Source organism: Humulus lupulus, chromosome 4 (assembly GCF_963169125.1).
Source record: "Humulus lupulus chromosome 4, drHumLupu1.1, whole genome shotgun sequence".
NCBI lineage: Eukaryota > Viridiplantae > Streptophyta > Magnoliopsida > Rosales > Cannabaceae > Humulus > Humulus lupulus.
The window spans coordinates 152,450,843-152,457,100 of record NC_084796.1 but is presented as its reverse complement, the minus strand read 5'-3'; positions in this window follow the sequence as shown (position 1 = coordinate 152,457,100).

The window sequence follows — 6,258 nt, the reverse complement described above, 5'->3', positions numbered from 1 at the left end:
GGGGAATGGTCCTAGGAGACCCCAAGGAGGATGTGGTCCTAGGAGATCCCAAGGGTGTGTAGGAGGTAAGCCTCCCAAGGTTTTCTAAGTGTTGGCTCGAACGTGTCCAAGGTAAATAGCTAAGGAGGAGGAGTCTCATGCAAGAGAATGGAGACTTAGATTTTGATAAGGAGGTTGCCTCAGTGTTTTCCAAGGTGAGGTTGCCTCAATGTTGTCCAAGGTGAGGTTGCCTCAATGTTGTCCAAGGTGAGGTTGCCTCAATGTTGTTCAAGGTGAGGTTGCCTCAATGTTGTTCAAGGTGAGGTTGCCTCAATGTTGTTCAAGGTGAGGTTGCCTCAATGTTGTTCAAGGTGAGGTTGCCTCAATGTTGTTCAAGGTGAGGTTGCCTCAATGTTGTCCAAGGTGAGGTGCCAAGGAGGTTGCCTCGGACCACCTTGGTCCGAGGAGAAGCCAAGGAGATTGGTTCAAGGAGGAACATGGCATGCTAGAGGAGAGTGCATGTTAGAGGAGAGAAGTGCATCTCCTACCACCATGCACGTTCAACCCACCAAAAACATGTCCTACCACCATGCATATCCTACCACCATTCATGTTCAACCAGCACTTGCATGGGTAGTGAGTAGGAGGTGGACCAACTAGCTAGAGGAGACTAAGTCAGACACAGCTTCAACAACATACGCGGGAATCTCTCATTCTTCCCACAAATGGGGAGTTTGTTACATTTCGAATTTTGAATGTTTATTTGTAATATAAATGTAATAAATATAATAAAATATCCCTATTATAAGGGGATATCAGTTGAGGATCCCAGGCCTATAAATAGAGAGCTTATGGGATGATAGAAGGGCTTCTTCTGCTTCTTCTTTCTAGAGAGAGAAAATTGGGTCTGTCTATTCTAGAGAGAGAAAGTGCTGAAATCTGAGAGAATTCTTGTATTTTCACAATCTGTACTGAAGAAACTCAGTTGGCTCAGTCCATCTGATCTTGAGTATAGTCTATAAATCAAAACTCTAAGTGGATTAGGCTATTACCGACAATCGGGGCTGAACCACTATAAAAATCTCTTGTGTGTTCTTTATTTTCATTATTATACCGTCTGTTGTCGTTTATTTCTCTTGAAGGCTTGTCGTTATTGACGTTCTCACGTCATTGGCTAAAAACGCAGTCAACAATACTTATAAAGATGTATTATAATATTGTATACGATAACAATTTTTTTATATTATTATAATACTTTTATAAGCTTTGTATATTATTATATATAATAGATGATATAACACATCTTCATGCTTATACAAAAGTATTATAATATATTATACTATAATACTTTTCTAACATTATTAATATTTAGATAACTTTAGTTCTTTTTGTATATATTAGCTTACAGAAACATAATCTTTTTTTACTTACACAAGAATAGGAAAAAAAATATGAAAATTGAAACCAAATAAGGTAACATAAATAGATTTTTATTACTTACTCAAATGTAATTACAATATTTAGTCTACTAGTCTAGGCTTAAGAAATCATATTACAACATAATTTATGCCCAATTCAAATTCCTTTATCACTAAATACAAAACAAGAAATGTATACAAAAATTAGTGAAATACATTCTTCCATTCTAAAGGCCTCAACTACAAATGTTGTCAAGAATTGCTCCAAAGAAATCTTCTCAATATACCTGCACATTGTAAAAGAAAAGCCCTTTTATTATTAAGAACACAAGACTTAAGCTAGTTTCAACCTGTAAGCATATAAAGTTTAAATTAAATTTGTAATAACTCCAAAACTTGACGAAACAGCAGGGTATAGCAAGATGTACTACCATGCAAAACAACGACTAAAGCAGCAAAACATGCAACTTAAAACAAGGCTTGTGAAATGTATCAAGATAACAAATTTATCATTCTCAATGATAAAAAAAGTATGTGAGGAAGAATTGATTCTAGAACTCCAAATTCTGTCAATATATCCCCAAAAAAATTAAAGAATATAAACAGAATCACACTTTGACTTCTTATACAACAAAATCATAAAGAAAAGCAATAAAATAAAATGCACCTGGAAACTTCTTTAGCATATTTAATATAAGGTTTAGTCGAATTTCTGCAATAAAACTAAAAATAAAGTTAGAAAAAAGAACTCTTTCTAATAAAAAGAAAGAAGAATGTCACTTGTGTAGCTAAGAAGATCCCAGAACTAAAGTCAAAGATATCAAAAAGCAGAGTTAAAAGTGCACCTTGCTACACAATATTCATAATGAATTGTTAAGAAACATAGATACATAATAAGTTAATCTGCCAACAAAGACTCAAATATACAACATAATATCATAATTATTAACAAAAATGAATGCAAATTATAAATCTAACATAGATAATCCAGAACAAGAAATAGATAAATTAATATTCCTCTACTGCACCAAATTAACAAGAGTTAAAGGAAAAATTCATGGCATTTAAAATTGCAAAAAATCGAAAAATGGAAAATACCATACCCTGCATGAATTTGAGAATAAAAAACTTTTTGACTCGTTCATATGAATCTAGCTTAGACTTGTTTGCTACAAACATTTACATAAATTGTTGTAAATGATTACAAGCCTACAATTCTGAAAGATAATAAACTCATTAGTATGAAACAAAGAAACTAATCTGTTGATGGCAATTAGATTACATTGCCGACCGCAATAGATAACCTTTATACAGTAGAATACAATTATAATATTTTATATATTTTCTCAATCTCCAAGAAAATTAATATAATTCAACAAATAATTACACACTTACCAATTAGTTATATATAAGATAAAAATAAAATATCACTATATCTAATATGTACCTTCCCCTTGAAATGGGAAATAAATGTCAAGACTAGGTGAAAATAATTGTGGAATGAACAGAAAATAAATTTAAGGACTAATCTACTCACTTCACCATTAGCAAGGGCAATTACCATCACACCTGCAACTTCCACTCCATGACAATTGCATATATATCCTTGTTAAATTTCACTTAATATTATGTAACTTATATAAAACCACCTAGGAAACTTTGTACGATTTCAAGAGAAAATATAATTAAAAAAAGGATGCTTTTTAATTTTGAAAAATATGAAAAACAAACACTAGAACACAATCCTATTTATGATAGCCATCCAATGATAAAAAGTATTTATATTTTGCTCAGTGCTCTGCTCACCCAAGATTTTTACGTGGAAGCGGTTCATTATAAATAGATCTTTCTGTTAATGGTACATTCATATACATGTATAAATTTTAGAAATTGGTGAGAGTTAAAGATATATCATACCCCAGGAACAATAGGGTTGCACTTCCGTTGTTTTCTTCTCAAACCTTTCAGAGATGCGTTTTCCAGAACATTATATATATATATATTTAAATTGTAGAACAAAACACATCCAAAGACAGAGTACTAGCTCAAATTATTGATGAAAGTCAGGGTATTTTATTGCCATGACTGTGAGAGAAAGATAATGTGGTCACTGGGTTGCACTTCCGTTGATTGCTGCCCTGTAATGAATAATTAAGAATTTGAGAGAGATAGAGGAGTTGTGAGATAAGGTGAAAGGTGGAATGAGAGAGAGGTCACAAAAAAGTGCGAAAGTGAATTGAGTTGGATTTTAAGATTAGTAAAGTTAGGGTTTTACTCATAAATATATATACATTATATATAATGGGGGGGGGGGGGGGGAAGAGAGTACCTGCATAGGCGAAGTCGCTGGAGAGAAAGGAATCGAGCAGAGAGAGTGACAATGAAAAGTGGGAGAAAAAGAGAGAAAATGAGAGTTTCATAGAATGGGAACGAAGCAAGTCTATGACAAATGTGACTAAATTATAAAGTCAAACTGAAAAAATGAGCGGGCTTTGCCCAAAAACTAGCGCCTTATTTTTTAGTTTCACTTTCCCACCATATCTATTATAATACTTTTTCAATTCCTTTCCATTTTGTTTCAATTTATGGATTCTTTAATTTACTTATTATAATACTTTTTCAATAAAGTTATAATCATGTATTGTAGAAATGGTTGTTTGGTGCAGTGAGCCCATACTTACATCTTGGGAACTCGGTTGTATAATTGAGTGGGAGTGTTAATCATAGATATGAACATCTATAGCTTTTGATGAAGAAGTGAAATGATGGTTTCCTTTTAGTTTTGTTTAAGGTGCTAAATGATAGAGATCTCATTTTAGTAATTAAATTAGTTTACTAAAATATCATTTACAAGGAACTAAGTGTTTTAAGGATAAAATACAATGAGGGGTAAAATGGTATTTTAGTCCTATCTCATTGTAGACCGTCTATAGAGGACTGAGTGACAATTATGGTTGTAACAATTGATAATTAATAGCGTATCTATATTTGTTATAGAGCGTTCTATGAATTCAAGAGTGCAATTCCGAGTCTATAGTGGAGTCACGAGGAATTAATAAGTTAGTAAATTTATTTGTTAGATTTCTGATAACTTATTGCAGCTTGATTTCATAGGCCCATGGTCCCCATTGTACATTGGATAAAATCATCTAGATAGTCTCAATTAATTGATTTAATCATCAATTAGAATTATCAAAGTTGACTAGGTCAATTTTGCATAGTTTCACAGAGTTGTGTAATTTTGAGAAGAAAAGAGAAATTATGGCAGATTTATTAATTAAGATAAATTGGTATCTAAATTAATAAATAAGTTTAAATCAAGGATCAAATTATAAATAATTAATTTGATAAAGGATTTAAATAATTATTTAATTAATTAAATCAATAGAAAATAATACAGGCCTTGATTTTAAGTCCAATGGGCTTATAATCAAATGGGAAATTTCACGGGCCTAAAGCCCATGATAATTTCTACCTAGGGCTTCAAAATGGCTATTATTTTATTGATTTTTTAATTAAATTAAATGGCCTAATTGATTCTATAAAAGGAGTGCTTAGAGAGAAGTCATCAGTGAAGATTTCTGAGACGACAAAGAAGTTTAATCACTGGTTTTCTGATAGTTTTAGATTCTCTTTGAACAAAAGTCCTTTTCTAAGCCTCTTTGTTATTTTCCCTTATTCTCTCTATATCTATCTCATGTGTTTAGAATTTCCCACACTAGTCTAGGTGGTTCTAAGGATACATTGGAAGATTGTGAAGAAAATAGAAGATCGGTTCAGTTTCTTGATAATACTCTACGACAGAGAGGATACATGAGTTAGAGAAATTGAAGGAATGACTGTTTCATTCCGCTGCATATACTATAAGTATTCTATTCTTTGTTTCTCTTTGAATTCAATTTTAGAAACATGTTTTAGGCTATCTCGTATTAATTGGTTTAATACTAGATATTCATGAAAATAAATAAAGATCATGTATAAGTTTTCCTAACAGTTTCAATTTTGATTATGAGATGTGAGAATGATGATATTATGAATTGTTTTGTAATGTTATACATATATTTTTTGTCGTATCTTTTATTTTGTTGTACTTCCTTACTGGGCTTTTAGCTCAGGCCCTTACTTTCCCCCCTTTCAGGTAATAAATAGGGTTTCTCTCCGGGACGCGCTGTGATGTGGGGAGTTCCAACAGATGGGTGTGTATGACGTTGGAGTTTCCTATGAACGAATAAACGATCAATTTAAGCCTCGAGTTTAAAAGGCCTTTAGTTATGGACTTTATTTTTAAATTTACTAGTGGGACTTAAATTTTTATTTTTATTATCTAAACGTTTCATATGAACACTTTATTTTTATTTAAAACTGTTGGGCCCAACTTGCATGTTTTATCAAGGCCTCACTGAATTCTGTTTGTTAAGTGGTATTTTTCTAATTATCTACGAGTTAAGAGACATTTTTACAAAGTAATAGAATATTACACTTTACTAATGGTATCAGAGATAGGTCGTTCATGTTTCCAATGATCCTCCCCATACACACTAAAGATGGGAAAATCTCACCTCACCGCGTTGTAAGTACTTGCTCTAAGTGTTATTTATATTTTTCCACTTTTAAATTTCATAGTTTTGTAATTGCAGTTAGAAGGACACCTCCTATTATTAGAACCAATAAGAAACAATTACACAATGAGATTCGCGCAATATCTAAGGTTCAACTCGACGAGGATCACATCGATTAGAGGATCGCCGTACTGAAATGATACCAGTTGTTTGCGATCGTATCCAAGGATTGATTAACAAAAGAGGGGCGCTGTTGTGACCCATAGAATAATACTAGGTGCTGAGGGAATCGTTGTCTACAT